Source organism: Diceros bicornis, chromosome 28, assembly GCF_020826845.1.
Source record: "Diceros bicornis minor isolate mBicDic1 chromosome 28, mDicBic1.mat.cur, whole genome shotgun sequence".
Taxonomy (NCBI): domain Eukaryota; kingdom Metazoa; phylum Chordata; class Mammalia; order Perissodactyla; family Rhinocerotidae; genus Diceros; species Diceros bicornis.
Genome location: NC_080767.1, coordinates 20,903,910 through 20,921,952, shown reverse-complemented (window position 1 = coordinate 20,921,952; position 18,043 = coordinate 20,903,910). Strand labels below are relative to the sequence as shown.

Here is an 18,043-nt window from a genome sequence, read left to right as displayed (position 1 = left end):
GCCCTGTGGCTTGGCGGTTGGGTGCTCGCACTCCACTGCTGGCAGCCCGGGGTTCGGATCCCGGGCGCACACCGACGCACCGCTTCTCCGGCCATGCTGAGGCCACGTCCCACATACAGCAACTAGAAGGATGTGCAGCTGCGACATACAACTATCTACTGGGGCTTTAGGGGGAAAAAAATAAAATAAACCTTTAAAAAAAAAAAAAAAAGAAAGAAACTGGAAGAAAAGGACAAATTACCTTCGATGGAGCAACAACAGACTGATTGATTTTTCAACTGAAATGATAGAAGCCAGAAGACAAAGGATATCTTTTATGTGCTGAAAGAAAATTACTACAAGTCTGGAATTTATACTAAGCAAAGCATCCTTCAAAAATAAAGATGAAATACAGAGGCAGTCATGCAAAATAATGAACATATTTGTTATCAGCAGTCAAGTACTAAATGATAATAAAAGGAGTTTTTCAGGCAAAAGGAAATAATCCAGGATGGAAGCACATTAATATAGGAAAAAATAAAGAATACTGGAAAGAGTGAATATGTAGATGAACCTAAATGAACACAGCTGTTTAAAACAACAGCAATGATGTCTTGCGGAGTTTTAAATACACGTAGAATATTCATTACAATAGCACAAAAGAGGATAACTGGAGCTAGTGTTGACAGGTCCTCACATTATCTGGAAAAACGATGAAAATACTAATTTAAAGTAAACTTTAACAATGCAAAGATGCATATTTTAATCACCATAGTAACCACTAAAAGAAGAATAAAAGAATCTATAACATAAGTCGATAGAGCAGGAAAACGGTATAAAAAAGACTTAAAAACAAGGCACAAAGAATAGATGGGACAAAGAAAAAAGCATAAGATGATAGAATTAAACCCAAATGTATTAGTTATTACAGAATCAATACTGTTGTCAGTCTGGATAAAGAAACAAAACTCAGCTATATATGCTTCTTAGATATAGGAATAAATGGAGTTAAAAGCTAAAAACAAAAGGATGGGGCCGGCCCCACGGCTTAGCGGTTAAGTGCACGGGCTCCGTCACTGGCGGCCCAGGTTCAGATCTCGGACGCGCACCGACGCACCGCTTCTCGGGCCATGCTGAGGTGGCGTCCCACATACAGCAAGTAGAAGGATATGCAACTGGGACATACACCTATCTACTGGGGCTTTGGGGAAAAAAAGGGAGGAGGATTGGCAATAGACGTTAGCTCAGAGCCAGTCTTCCTCAGCAAAAAGAGGAGGATTAGCATGGATGTTAGCTCAGGGCTGATCTTCCTCACAAAAAATAAAATAAAAAATAAAATTGAATCATTTAAAAAAATAAATTAATTAAAAAAATAAAAACAAAAGGATGAAGAAATGTATACCATACGAACAAGAAAGAAAGGAAAACTGGTATAGCTATAGAATATCAGGCAAAACAGATTTTAAGACAAGAAATAAAGAAGGATGTCTTATGAACAAAGAGAACAGATTAGTGGTTACCAGAGAGGAAGGAGGTTGGGGGTGGGCATAGGGATAAAGCGGCACATATATACGGTGACTGACAAATAATAATGTACAACTGAAATTTCACCATGTCATAAATGACCTCAATAAAATTTTTAAAAAAAGGATGTTTTAAAATTCAACAGAAAGATATAACTCCTAGATTTGTATGGACCTAATAACATAGCCTCAAAATATAAAAAGCAAAAAAACATCCTTTTTAATATCTGATAGAACAAGCAGACAGAAAAAATAGTATAGATATAGAAGATTTGAACAATGCAAATATCAAACTGGACCTAACTGAATACAGAGAGTAACACACCTGGCAACTGCAGAATACACATTCTTTTCAAAGGTACACTTTTACTAAAATAGAAAGTACACTTTTACCAAAATAGAAATGCTAGAACATAAAGCAAGTCTTAACATTTCAAAAAATTAATCATTCAGAATATCATGAGAATTAAAATAGAAAGCAATTACAAAAAGATAACTGTTGACAATTAAGCAATAATATACTTCTAAATAAACCCTCAGTAAAAGAAAAAAAATCAATAGGAAAATCATAGGAATTAGAAAACATTTCAAGCTGAAAATAAAAACACGTTAAAGTTGTGGGATGCGGTTATTGCAGTGTCTATAGAGAAAATGATAGCATTAAATTCAGAGATTAGAAAAGAAGAAAGGTTGAACATCAACTGTACCAGGAAATTATAAAAAGAACAAATGTATCCAAAAAAGTAAAAAGAAGGAAACAATACATATAAGAACAGAAATCAATGAAATAGGAAAGAAATTTACAATAAAAAAAAGTAATGCTGGGCCGGACCCGTGGCTTAGCGGTTAAGTGCGCGTGCTCCGCTGCTGGCAGCCCCAGGGCTCGGATCCCGGGAGCGCACCGACACACTGCTTCTCCGGCCATGCTGAGGCCGCGTCCCACATACAGCAACTAGAAGAAGGATGTGCAGCTATGACATACAACTATCTACTGGGGCTTTGGGGGAAAATAAATAAATGAATAAATAAAAATAAAAAAAGTAATGCCAAGAGATGGATTTGAAAAGACTAGTAAAATTAATAAACTAGTAAGAAAAAAAGAAGGTACAAACCACCACACTAGGAATGAAAAGGGTGTTATCACTACAGATCCTACAGATATTAAAAAGACATTATGAACAGCTTGATGCCAATAAATTTGAAATTTTGGATAAAATGGACAAATATCTAGAAAAGCCACAACTTACCAAAACTGAACAGGAAATGTAAAATTTAAATAGTCCTACACCCAGTAAGGAAATTGAATCTACAATTTAAAATATCACAAAAAACCCTTCAGGTTCAGATGGATTTCACTAGTAAATTCTTTTAACATTTAAGGAACAAAGAATGCCAAACCTAAAAATTCTGTTAGAATAGAATAGAAAAAGAAGGAATACTATCCAATTTCTTTTATAGGACAGCATAACTTTTCTATAAAAATATGACAAGAACAACACAATAAAAGAAAATTACAAGCCAACACAACTCATAAACACAGACAAAAAAAATCCTTAACACAATATAAGCAAACTGAATGCCTACCTCACACCATAAACAAAAAAAACAATTGCAAATGGGTCACGACCTAAAAGTAAAACAATAAAGCTTCTAGATGAAAACAAAGCAGGCCATTTTTATGAGCTTGGGGTAGCTATGTTTTTTAAACAGGACATCAATATTACTACCCCAAAAGTAAAAGATTGATAATTGGATTTCAATAAAATTAAAAAGACGTTTATCAAAATGTACCATTAAGAGGGTGAAAAGGCAAGCCACATAGTTGGGAAGATACTTGAAGTGCAGATATCTGACAAATCAATTAGAAGTAGATAGTCCAATTAAAAATGGACAAATACAAACGGGCACTGCATAAAATAAGAAATACCATTAATATTTCAGGAAATATAAATTAAAATACACTCACCAAAATGTTTAAAATGAAAAACAAAATCTGAAAATATCAAGTATTGGTGAGGATGTGGAGCCACAGGAACACTCTTACTCAGCTGGTAGGATTCTTGATTTGTACAACCACTTTACAAACTAATTGGCAGTATCTACTAAAGTTGAACATACACCTGTTCTATGATCCAGCAACCCTACAGCTGAATATATACCCCACAGAAATGTATAGATATGTGTCCTAAAAGGCACATATGTATGTGTCTTAAAAGCATAATTAATAATGCATAGCCCCAAACTGGAAATAACTCTACATCCATAAACAAGAGAATGCATATGAAATCGTAAAATACTTATACAATGAATTATTATATAACAACAAGAAATGGACTACTGGAATGAACCATATGCAAAAACACGAATGAATCCCACAGACACAATGTTAAGGAAAAGAAGCCAGACACAATCTGAAACGGCCCATTTATATAATTCAAAAACAGATAAAATGACTCGATTGTGAAGTAATACAGTTATCTTAGGGAGGTTAACAAGGGGAGGGCATATGAGGGAAACTTCTGAGATTCAGGTAATGTTCCATGTTTTCCTCTGGGTTATTACAGCAATATATTTGCTTCATAAAAATTAATCAGGCGGTACACTAATGATTTGTGCACTTTTCTGTCTGTATAACTCAATAAGAAAACTTTCAAAAAACTCTTAAAATTAAAAATGTATACGCAAACCTAATAAATGAAGACTTATACCATGTACCCGGATGGGAAGGCTCAATATTATATAAAGATGTTTAATTTCTTCAAGTAATCTTTAATTCAATGTAATTTTTTTTTTATAATTTTATTTATTTATTTTTTCCCCAAAGCCCCAGTAGATAGTTGTATGTCATAGCTGCACATCCTTCTAGTTGCTGTATGTGGGACGCGGCCTCAGCATGGCTAGAGAAGCGGTGCGTCAGTGCATGCCCGGGATCTGAACCCGGGCCGCCAGCAGCGGAGCACGCGCACTTAACCGCTAAGCCACGGGGCCAGCCCTAATTCAATGTAATTCTAATTAAAATCCCTCTTTTTCTTGTTACTTCTCAGGTTGATTCTAAAGTTTATCTAGGAGCGTAAACGCATAAGAAAAGGAAGGCAATTTTGAAAATAATAATTGGGAGGCCATGCCCTAAAAGATATAAACACGTACTATAACACTGCAATAATTTAAAGTGTAAGTTCTGGTAAAGAAATAGACAAATACGGGCCAGCCAGGTGGCGCAAGTGGTTAAGTGCGCGCGCTCCGCTGCGGCGGCCCCGGGGTTCACCGGTTCGGATCCTGGGCGCGCAACGACACACTGCTTGGCAAGCCATGCTGTGGCGGTGTCCCATATAAAGTGGAGGAAGATGGGCACAGATGTTAGCCCAGGGCCAGTCTTCCTCAGCAAAAAAAGAGGAGGATTGGCAGATGTTAGCACAGGGCTGATCTCCTCACAAAAAAAAAAAAAAAGAGACAAATAGAGCAATGCTACAGAACAGAGTTCAGAAAAGATCTGTGCAAATATGCAAACTAAGTATATAATAAAGACTCCAATTTAAATTGCTGAAGGAAGAATGGACTCTTCAATAAATGCTTTGAGATAATAAGCTATTGAGGTGGAAGAACAAAAACAAAAGCAAATTTAGATTCCTATTTCATACTACACACAAATAACACATTTCCAAATGGATCTTTTTTCAAAAAGCTGTTTCCATAAAGAAAACAATTTTCATGACTTTGGGAGTAAGGGAAGCCTTTCTCAGCACGCTACAACCTAGAGGTACAAAAAATAGATGAACAAATAAGATGACATAAACATTCAAAAGTTCTGCATTGAATAAATTTTAAAAGACAATAAACAGACCTGGAGAAAATACTTATAATATATAAAGTGACAAAGTATATATGAAAAGGTTCTACAAATCAATTGGAAAAAAAGATAACTCACTAGAAAATAGGCCCAGGATATGACAGGCAATTATTCATAGAAGAAATACAAATAACAAAAGGCATTAATAATAATCAGACATTATAATCAAAATAAGGTGTACTTCATTTACCAGATTGGCAAATATACAAAAAGGTCCATAGCTAAATGTTGGCTAGGATATGGGGGAACTTGCACTGCTATAGAAAAAAAATTTCACGTTGTTTAGTAATTACTTCTGTGGGACTTTTAAGTTTTACAATATAAATATATTATTCTTGCAAGTTACAAAAATCCCTAGGACTTTGGAAATGTATATGTAGGAAAAATAAATCAAATGTTGTTTTTATTTGACCCAGGAATTCCTCTTTTAGAAATTTATCCTAAGGATTTAATCAGAGATATGTACAAAAACGTATGCTCAAGGATGTTCTTTAAGGCAAATTTACAAAAATGCAAAAGTGGAAACAAATCCAATCCAGCAAAAGCATTGTAAAATAGATTTTGGTACTACTACGCAATGGAAAACTAACTATGTAGCTCTATAATAATCACATTTTCAAAGGCTAAAAATCTTTTATAAATGTATAAAACAGCAAATACAGTTTGACTACAATTTTTGAAGTATGTTAAGCATAAAAAATTCCAAAATAAAACACCAAAATGTTAAAAGTTGTTATTTATGGGTAGTAAGATTCCTGTGATTTTTATTTCCTATTTTATTATACTTATTAGTATTTGCCAAATTATTCACAATGAATATGTTTATTGCCTCAACATTTAAAAAACTATCAATTTTAATAAAGAAAATGCTTTTTTAAAAAACAATAGTTTGGTCTGAAAATGTTTGCTACCAAATTCAATGTCCGCTTTTAACATTTTTTCAGATGACATATCACCAATATTAAGCATTTTATATATATTAGCCATTTTAGTTGCTTAAAATATACCTGGAAAAGATTATTATAAATAAATTAATCAAAAATAAATAAAACTTTTTAAAAAAGAAAACATTTTCTGACTTGTAGGCTAAATATTACTCAACTTGAATTCTAATATTCTTCCCCTATCAGGGAAATAAAATTTGTTACCTTTTAAATGTATAACTTATAAACACATTTAAAAACGAATTCCTTGTTTATTAAAGTACTAAAAACATAAACTAAGTTCCAACTACTTATAAAATAATTTTAATACAATTTAAAATACTATAATACAAAAATACAGTCATTATTTCTATGTGGAATATTCAGCATACTATGAGTAAAGACTTTAGTGGATTATTCATAGATATGAAAGAAATACATTTGCATTTCTGCAAAAGAATTGACTGTGAGAATATTATATTTTCTGGTGTTTTTAATATGTTTTTCTTTATTAAATAGTTTTAGTGACAAAAAAGATAGCTGAAATTAATACTCAATTATAATCATTTTGAGTAACCATTCCTATTCTGCTCAAAGAACACTGTCAATTGTGCTAAATGCAATGAATGGCACATGGAGAACTATATCTAACCAAAAGATTTTCCTAAAAATGAGGAAGTCTGGAACCTGACATCTACTTAGTTTGGTATAACTTTGCACAACTGGCCGACAGAGCTCTACAGATAGACAGAAAGACAGACAGCGAGTGAGTTTGCAGTGGAGCCTTCTGCTCCATTAACAGGATTTTTAGGCCTGGGGCTCCAGCAAGCATATGATTAATTCAGCTGTAAATTCCTTCCTAAAGAGCCTTCTCTACCCTATCGGCCACGTCTGAGCGCTCACATGTTGAAATGCTTCTCCTTCCACGATTTCCCCCTCCTCAGTAGTTAGAAACAACAGTTGACATGGAACACTTTGCTCAATATGCATTGACTGTATCCTGGAGCTAACACACAGTGACCACGAGAGCTTTTTTTTTCCAAAATGTATTTTAACTTTTTTTTTTTTAACTGTTTGTTGTAGCTACAAAAATCAGCCAGCTTTGCAGAATACCATTTATTAAATGAGTGAAGACTGGTCATACCCAAATACAGACAAAATACTATAATTAAAGCATGCTCTCATGATAGAGACATCACTGATGCTCATTAGCTGATTTTATTGGACTGTTTTTCTTATTTCCATAAGTTTTAGGCTATACCAACAAATACTGAAAACAACAGAAAATTACACTACATTAGAGGCAAACATTATACACACAAGGGAATAAGCCACTGGGACATAAAACTAGAATTTTATTTGGAGCACAAGTACCAGACAAATATGAAGCAAAAACAGTGAGCTGATAAAGATGAAAACATTATAGTGTAAAAGATCAATGAGCAGCAAAATAAAAATGAAACCACCAGTATATTCTTATCAACAAAAAAAGTTCTATCATATTATTACAAATATCAACTGGCAGAGGATTATTTAACCAAGAGTATCACAGTCACACATTTTAACATATTAACAGAAATTTCCCTCCATTTCAATTCACCTTTCTCCTCTTTCTTTCATAAATTATAACTGTAGCAGCTTAAAAAGAGAATGTTTAAATATGGTTAGAGTGAACAGGCACATATGTACCTTTTTCATGTATATCAGTTAAAAGCCAAGTGGCCAGAAAATATATCAAAAATGATAATCTATCAAATAGGGGGGAAGTAAACACACCTTCAAAGAACAGTACTATATTTCTTCATAAAATTTTCTAAGTATTAACTGTGGTGGTTATATTTCTAAACATATGCATGGTGTTAAGTTATACCGACTAAATTGGTAAGTCCACCTTTTCATTCCCAATTAACTTCTAAGTGGTAGAGTAAAAGGAATCTTAAAATCATTCTTATAATTTATAAGAAAGACAGAAGAAGTTATTTAAGTTGATTACAGCATTCATTCTACTAAACCATCAAAGTTCTTCATTTTAACAGATAAATGAGTCCCATATAGTGATTCTGTTGAATCTGAAATGCTTCCAGTCATTCTCTCACCAGGTTTCAGGCCTATGGGGTTACAGTTACATTTTCAGATTACAACAAAAAAGATACAAACTATTGCTCACTATGGGGCTAATCTGGCAAACCTATGTCTAACTTGAGCAGTGAAAAAAAGTTTAAAGTCATGGTGGAAACATACTCTATAAATTAGAAACCTAATAAGTATATGTATTATTTGATTAAAAAGTCTCCCTAAGCATAAAGGCCTAAGGATAGACATACAACATGTACCGAAGACCCAAAGGGGGTAAATAAATCCAAGAGTAGGATTCAAATGAATGTGCCCATTGCTATCTAATAGAAACTGTTAATCATCAGGATATATCATACCATAATCTTTGGTGTCCAAAATATACAAGGAATTCTAAGTACAGAGACCTCGCCTGAAAACTCCCGATGCAGGAATCAAGAACAAATTAGTCACTCTGGAGGCCACTGAACAAGGGTGGAACTTCTTTAGAACAAGCATAATTGAATTTCCTTTTATTGCTTTATCACCTCCATTGAGGGGCAAATGTTTAAAGCATATTCTGGAGAAAAGACTCATGGTTAAAATATGCCTTTCTTTTCCTTTAAGCAGAGAAGTGGCAAGGGCTTTGATGAATTAGTTTTAATATTCTTAGAATTAAATCAGCAATTTCAGCAGCAATGTTTCCAAATATAGCATTGGCTGTCGCCGTGTATCTGACAGTCACACAAAAAGCCTCTATATAATTCAGGAGATTATCCCTTTATTAAAGGAATCCTATAATTATAAACCCAGAATGAAATCCTGCACTAAGTGAGGAGTTTTGACATGTTGGTGTAAGAAGGCTCTTAAGGAAGTAGCCTTCTTTTCTTAACATTTTACGACAGTTTCCCTTCCATTTTAAGAGTATAAATAAAGTATAATGATATTCCCCCATGTTGAATTTTAACAACGTATAGAATTAATCCAGTTGAAATAATTTTCTCTCTGCTTCCAGAGTTTGTCTGGAATTGCTGAGGCAAGTGGAAATACCAGGAACCAAACTGAAGACAGGTGGGCATGAAAAATTCTGATGGTCATAAGGCAATCAAACGTTAAATAAGCCTATGCAAATGTTAATATTTGGGAACTCTGAGGTTTCCATGGTCCCTCATAAATAAAATGAAAATACTGAATATCCTTATTAAATGCAATTCAAACAATAAGCCATGATAACAAAAATAATGCACGTACCTCACAGTTCTCTGTTATTACATTGTTCAACCTAAAAATATCCAGATCAAGGGAAATTATGCTGCTACATTGTCATTCTATTGGATTTCTCTGTAAGGTGCTCAAGTACCAAGAAAAAACAAAAAGATTTAAGGTGGGGGGAGTACTGGAAAAGTTCAGAATTTTTGTTTTCTCTTTTTGCAAACGTTTCCTTTTCAAAGGGTTGGGGAAAGTGTAGAAGAAAAGCTGACCTGGAATTAGTCATATGAAACAAGATTGTGAAGTTGGCACCACTTGACAACTACAATATTTCCTTCTGTAGAGGCCACTAAGTGCTGGCTCAAAATATTAAACAACTAAGTACATACTTTCACAAGTCACACATACAAAAGTTGACTGGCACAGCCTCTTAGCACAGTTTTTCAGTTTAACTACAATAAGTGATAGCAGCAATCGTTAACAATTCTACATAAATACCACAAACACACATATGAAAGAGCACCTACAATAACATGCAAAACTTCAACAATGACATCACTGAATATTACACAATGCATAGAAATTGTAATGATTTTTGGCAAGATTTTTGTTTTGTAACAAATACTTTATAAAACAAAAAGTTCTCATTATAAATGCTATTTAAAAAGTTTTGTAATATAATGGATTGTAAATATAAAAGTTCAGTTAGATAAAGTTAATCTGAGTGGATTAATACTAAAATGGACCTGCTACTTCATCCAATATAAATAATCAATTATAAATTAATTTCTAGCGGAAGTATACTAAGGTATTTGATTTATAAAATGTAAGAATTACAGAAAGTAAACAGGCATAAAAATCACTTAAATACAGTATGCACAATTACTGTTAGGATTCTATATTGCTGATGTCTTCCTCATTCTATTTACCACAAATAAATAAATTATGCCAAAGCATTTTCAAAGCTCTCTGAAATGAATGTATAATGGTAAAAATGCTAATTCCAGTGTAATACAAAGAACATTAGAAGTCTAGCAAAATTCAACATTGCATTCAAAAGACAAATAATTCCATTGTATCTTTTTTTACATCCTAGAATTTCATCTTTTTTCTTCAACTATGATCTGATAAATATAATTTGTAAAATAAAAATTTGTGACTTTTTATATTTATGCTTGAAATCCTTTTTAGAGGAATAAGCAGGACATTATGAGAATTTACAAATACTTTCTGTTTCTACATCTTCCTGCTATAGGTCTCTTTCATTAGTTCCCATTTACTCTCCTCTTTCTATCTCTAAATAAATTCACTTCAGAAACATCCTAATTCATAGTAATTGATAGGAGTTGATAGAAATTTGATCCTTTTGAGTGAAGATATGTCCCAAAGCTTCAAGATGATTTTTTAAATTTTCCAAAGACTAAAAAAAGATATTGTAGACAATATTCAAAACCAATAATATAGACGCTAGGTAGCTGGATATTCAAATGAACATCAAATTAAACAAAAAGTTACTTTTTAGTTTATAGTCTATAAATGGAATTCATATACTTGAAAATCTGAGTTTGTTTCCCCTCCATAAATGAAAACTAAAGATAAATGGGGTAAGCCGATCTTTGTTACGTTTGTTAAAATAAAAAAGAGAACTATTACCTTTAGAGATTATCCCACCAAATTTCCAAAGAAGTTGCTAAAATCAAGATATAACACCAGGGCCGGCCCCGTGGCTTGGTGGTTAAGTGCACGCGCTCCGATGCTGGTGGCCCGGGTTCGGATCCCAGGCGCGCACCGAGGCACCACTTCTCCGTCCATCCTGAGGCCGAGTCCCACATACAGCAACTAGAAGGATGTGCAGCTATGACATACAACTATCTACTGGGGCTTTGGGGGGAAAAAATAAATAAATAAAATCTTTAAAAAAAAAAAAAAAAAAGATATAACACCATACAATGAAAAGTGAAAATTCATATGCAAAAATAGCCTATTTGGAAACTGGCAGCTTGAATCTACTCCTAAAAGAAACTTGACCCAGGGCTTAAAAAACTGTTACAATTTTGAAAACAAGAAAAGGATATCCTTTGTAACTTGGTGCAAATGTAGGGTTGTTTTTCCTCCTTAAACTCTATCTATGGACTACAAGTCAGAATGCCTGGGTTCTAGTTCTGGATCTGACTCTAACAAGGCCTGCACCTGGGCATTCATGTAATCTCTCTGGGGCTGTTTCCTTCTTGTTTGAAAAAATAGTGAATTAGATTAGATGTTCTCAATCTTATTTTCCAGCCCAGCACATGAAGGATATGTAATAGAGGTAATAGCTCATTCAGTCTAGTGAGTCTCAAAGTAGGAAGGTAGGGACATAGGGAATGTGAGAATTCCTAGGGAATCTGTGTTTGAGGATGTGTTCCCTTTGCAATCTCCATCTCTTTGCCCTTCTTGCCCCCTCCCCACAAGAGGACATGGTGACCCCTATTTTTCACAGCACTGAAAATCACAGCCTAGATGATCTCTTGGGTCCTTTCCAGGCCCAGCCTCTATGATTATAACTTAACAAAGAGGATGGTTTACATTAATACTCTTACCTAATTAATATTCTGATCAAATTAGTACTCTGACCTAATTAATACTCTGAGTCTAATTCAACAAAGTCATGGTTTACATAAAAACTCAAATGTATTAAAATGCTATCTTTTTAAAAGTAATGCAATCTTCAATACCAAATCAGGTCTTTCTCTCAGCTTTGGCAGGCCCAATTAGTCAATTTTACAAACAGGATGGACCATAAGAAATTTTGATTATCTTTCTCTGTTTAGAAAAGTGAAATCAGAGTTGTTGGCAGTTTACCAATATCATCCCCTTTTCTGTTTTTATATCATTAGAAACACACCAACCATCAAAGGACGATATATGCAGTATAGTTCTTTATCCCACTTATATTCTATGGCAAGGATCTCTTAAAAATCATCCTATCTTCATCACTTTGCCTTATGAAAAGCTATGCATTCGTATCATCTCAGCCAGATCCAAGTAGCGAAGAGAAGTAATATTTGACTATCATGCATTAAGGGAAAAACAAAAAGAAAAAACAATTGAGGGGCCAGCCCAGTGGCACAGCGGTTGTGCGCGCCTGCTCGGCTTCGGCGGTCCAGGGTTCACAGGTTCAGATCCGGGCGCACCAACGCACTGCTTGTCAAGCCATGCTGTGGCGGTGTCCCATATAAAGTAGAGGAGGACGGGCATGGATGTTAGCCCAGGGACAATCTTCCTCAGCTACAAATAGGAGGATTGGCATCAGATGTTAGCTCAGGGCTTATCTTCCTCTCACACACACACACACACACAAAAAACAACTGAGGATGCTCTTGCCAATGGTGTTTCTTAACAAGTAACTATCTGCACCATATATCATATGGTTGCTATATCTCATATCAAGAAATTCTATTTGAAAAAATCTATTTGATGGATAGCAAACTCATCAATTCTTTAGTATTTATAACTATTTTTTCATGAATGGGCCTTTTAAAAAATATCTGACTACAATAAATTATCATACATTCCCCTTGATTTTTCCCCTTGACTTAGAAATTTATTTCCTTTTTCACATGGTAGGGAGTTTTTATCTATGGATGCTAAAGTACTACAGCTTTATTTTGGCTAGAGAAAAAAGATCAAAAAATTCCTTTCTTATAAAGAAAAGCAGTCAGAAGAAAGATGATTAAAATCAGAAGTGTTTGTCTCTAACATATTAAACTGTGGAGATAATCAAACTAGAAAAAATCTGAATGGTTTCACAGTTGATATCTAATTTTGAGACTCATAACGATAGTATTTTTCCAAAAGCTGTCTGTTAAAAACAATCTTGACCGATTAAAAAAACAAAATAACAACAACAAAATCCTCCATGAAATATTGTTAATTTGTTGGTACCAAACGTGCAGGCAAGACCACACTCCCTGGCAACCAGTATTCAGTATCAGGTGGATGGCAATGTCAGCTTCTGGGCTTAAAAGAGGAGTTCCCTCTGCCTAGAACCTCTCCCTTTCCCTGTCTGAATTACAAGGAACTTTCTTGAAACTGGGTTTTTGGTTTACTTGGCGTAAGAACAAATGACAATCACTTTTTAAAATATTACTTGTGCACATACACAATCACCTCCCTGACAAGGTTAAGTGCTCTTTGAACAAGGACACAAAATTTTGCTCTCCACTCATGGCTAGGGGGACACAAACTCTGCTGAATGTTCCATCTCAAGTTAACTCCAGTGATGGGGCCTAAATAATGCGGTGCTAACAAACATGCCAGGTGAGGACACTGCTCTCAGTCAATTTGGAGCTGAACCAATACTGATGATGTTATTACACCAGGGATTTCATTTATAATTTATCACTTAAGAGGGTCTAGAGAAGCACAGCAAATCACTTCGTGAACAAGCAGCTACGGCAGAAAAGGACAGTGTTTAACGGTATCTGGATCTAGTTTCAGATCCTGATGCTCTTATCTATTAACTGTGATGTTGGCAAAGCCACTTGACTTCTCTGGATTTCCTCATTTATAAAACAGAAATAATGATAGTCTCATAAGACTATAGTGAGAATTAAGTGAAACTACTTAAGAAGCACTTAGTACTATGGTACGTTGTAAGTACTCAATAAATGATAGTCACTGATGATAATCTGCACATTCTTGTGCATGTGTGCGCCTATGTGAACCAATGGATGGTGTCAAAACAGCTTTGCCTTTTCACCGATTTTAAAACAGGCTCTAAGGAAGATTCTCCACAAAATACTCAAAGCAATATTATGCATTCTACAGCAAACCAACATATTCAATAGCTAAATAATGGACAAACTGCACGAGTACAAAGTTTGGAAAACTGCAAAATAGTACTGGCATAGAGTTTCTTTCTGAGATCTCAAAAATGAAATGAATCTTTTATTATAGTATCTTTTATAAATTCTTTGAGAGCAGGAGACTTTTATACATCTTCGTACCCCTCCCAGTGTCTAGACACTAGGTTCTCCAATATTTGTTGATATGACTGTAAATTTTCATCTCAGTGAAGTCATTTGATTTCATGGCATCTGGAAGCTAAGCCATATGTCTTAGACACAATGTGATGACAGTTTCAACTAACTGATCTAACTGAAAAACCAAAGAGACCTAATCTATGCTAGAAAATTTACACTATTCTTTTGCAGATCAGGAAGTGATTTAACATAGGGAAAAGAGCATTAACATAAGAAAAATTTAACATAGGGAAAAATAATTATAAAATAAATAGTTTAAACAGCTGATGTATTATGAATCATATTCAGACCAGCCCTACTAACCACAATAACAAATGGACTCTTAAGACTAAGCTATGTTGGATAAACATCCTGAGTATCTCTAATCTTCTCAAACATTATGGTTAAAAAAAAATTGCTACCATCTATGGTTTTCAATAGCCAGTCATTCACATGAACATAGATGAAAAATTGAATTATGCAGCTATGTCATCCAAATGCAGACAGACAGGTTTGGCATTTTTGTTGTAGACAGTGCAAAACTTCCGGAGTCATGTCAAGGTCCCTGGATAATTTCTTACACGACATTACACTGACCTTAAAGTGTAAACTTTGCAAATACGGTTTTATTGTTTTTGTACGAACCACAGGATTGCCTGGAAAGGCAGCATATTCAGTTGTAGTGAACACCTGCTGGACTGCTGGATTTTTGCTACAGTACATATATGATTTTGGCATATATGACTGCCACAGTATGGACAGGATATTTTTTTAAGTTAAAGTAATAATAAAAATGGCATCTAGCAGTAGTACGTCCTCAGTTTTGTTTACACAAAAACACAAAATTTAGAGGTAGCTGCAGATGATTTTTCATAATTTAATTAACCCAAAGAGATACTATAATTCAGCTAAACTTCTACCAAGCCATTCTTCAGAAAACAGTTTTCTAAATCTAAATGTCACAATGTTCCTATTTGGTTTGAGTTAGCAAAACAAAATATAAACAAATAAAAAAGAATCAGTCTCAATTTGTGTACTAAATGAAAATGCAATAGGATTATACAAGACAGAGATTTTCATTTTAGTACCTCAATAAACATAAAGAGGGATTTGAAACTCCCTACTTCCGCTTTCTCAGTGCATACTGCCTGCCCTTCCTCCTCAAGACAAGTACTTACTTTGCTGTCAAAAACATATCAAGAATTTTTAAAAGTATGTCAGTTCAAAAATAAAATGCACAATCACATTGTTTTACAGAAACTTTTTTTAACAAGAGGTAACATGTAAAAATAACCTTATTTTTTAAAAAAGAGTTATTTTACAGCAGGCTGTCTTGTGCAGTTATCAACCAGTTATAGAATAAGGAGAACAGGAAAGTTTTGTAAAGAAAACTGGGAGAAAGAGGCCTTGTGGTTCAAAACAAACAGAAGCGAGAGGGCTATGGGACACAATACGCCACCGTGAAAGATCAGTCAGCATTCCTTTTAATCAGACAGCCTTGAGAGATGGGAAGACACCGTGTCCCCCGTCTCTGGCTCAAATCACTGGAAACTAATTACGTGTTGGAACTAAGAAAGGTAAATAGAAAAAACTCTGGAGTCAGATGACAGGGAGTACCACCTCCCTAGCTATGATCTAACTGATCTCGCTTGATCTCAACATAAAATGGAGATAACTCACCTTCTTTTCAAAGTTGTTGAAAGGATTAAAGATAATATACATAGAAATAAATATGTATGTATTGAAATGTCTGAAGAAATATTTACTAATATATTAACAGTGGTTATTTTTGGCTAGCAGATTTATGAGTATATATCTTGTTTTCTTCATGTTTATCTGTATTTTCTAATTTTCATACAATTAGTAACTACTACTTATGTAAGTGATGCATGTAAGTCACTTAGCACAGTGCTGGCACACACACTGGCTCAAAAATGGTTGCTATCATCATTATTAATACAAAAAAATAAAGCAAGATAGCTTCTGCCCTTTCTTCTTGTTTCTGGATGCCTCTCTATGGAAGAAAAGTCATAAAACCAAGTTGATTCCAACACACAAGGTCCACAGCAGATTTCTCACTCTTCAGCCAAAGGAAAGGTCACAGCCTAGAGGAGTGGATCTTTATGTATTTACGACTTAGTGTTGGAAAGAGCTGCCTAGCCATGGGAAAACTCAGCTAATGAGATGATTTAGCAAAGCAAATCAAAATGAAATTTGTTCTGGTCGTACAATAAATTAATACATAAAATACCACCCACCTTCCTAGCTAATGTGAATTGTGAGGTTTCCTTGAAGAACAAATACTTCCAGATAGCATGCCCAGATCCAACAAAGCAATTAAGGTTTGAATTTTTTATGTGTTAATGATTACAAAGGATAGGAATCTAGCTCATCTTTATTGTGGTCCTAATGTCTAAATTTCTTTTATCATTGAAGTATCTTAACTAATAATTCACCACAGCCTTCAAGACTTGAAAATAAAGACCTTGGAAAAACCACCACAGAGTTGTTTAAGGAAAATTATCATCAGAATTGCAGGATATCACAGATAAATGCATTTATATTTACTGTAGAAGAAAACTGCACACTTTCAAGAATGCTTTGAATTCAGCTAAATCTGGTAACAAAATGTTACCTAAAATGAGTGTCAATAGTCCTTTGATCTCAACTACTGAGTCAAGTAATCCCTTAGGGAAGAGACTGAAGTTTAATGCTTATAAATAAATAATTCAAGGGATCTGAGCTTTGAAGAGGATGAGTTTTTTTATTGTCTTGACTAGTGCTTCTAGCTTTTTAGTAAGACTTTTTCCATTCTCTACCTTCTCTTTATGCCTGATATACAATCTAATGCTTGGGAACATTTTCAAAGCTTTGGTAGTTGTAAATTTCTTGTAAATCTGATAATCAAACTTCATTTATGCTGATTTCTTAGGGAACAAAAGAAATTCCATCCGGGTTCAAGCACAACAGTAAAAATTAGCTATGTAACAGTCTTTTTTGTCACAATATTAGACTTTGCATATTATTTAAAAATTATATATCTTCCAAAAAGAATGGCACCTTTATTCCCTCTTTCTACCCCCTTTCCCACAAAAAAGAAGATGTTAGCTAAACATCCAGATTTTCATACATCACAAAAAATGAGGCACAGGAGCTAAAATTCTAATTAAGCTAAAAAAAAAAGAGTATATAAATACTTTGATGTTGAGTTTACATTAACGCTGCCATATTCTGGATCTGACTGAACACAATTTTGTGTAAGCAGTAACGTTAGTGTTGTCTCCTCCTGATTAATATAGAGTTTTAAAACTTAAAAAAATAAAGCTATTTATTAAGTAGACTCAAAATGAGAGGTGGGGTGGGAAGGAAAAGCAGGAGTTGAGGACACAAGTGTCTAGGTTGACTCGCAGTTTCCTTTCTGACAGTTTTTTAAAAAACGGAATTCCTTCTCTACTTTGTGTTGCCTGAGAACCACTATGGTTTTGTAAAGTCTGTAACAGCAATTAC

At 34.3% G+C, this 18,043-nt stretch overlaps 1 protein-coding gene across 4 annotated transcripts in view; it reads right to left on the bottom strand.

Annotated features, from left to right (window-relative positions):
- KIAA1958 (KIAA1958 ortholog) overlaps positions 1-18,043 on the bottom strand; it is a 309,540-nt gene that overhangs the window by 23,482 nt on the left and 268,015 nt on the right. The window contains exon 4 of one of the 4 annotated variants that reach the window (XM_058523782.1): positions 11,901-12,800. The exons of the other annotated variants lie outside the window; for them this stretch is intronic. The gene's annotated coding sequence lies outside the window, so the exon portion shown is untranslated. Of the gene's footprint in view, positions 1-11,900; positions 12,801-18,043 lie in introns of those variants that run through there. 4 annotated transcript variants of the gene reach the window in all.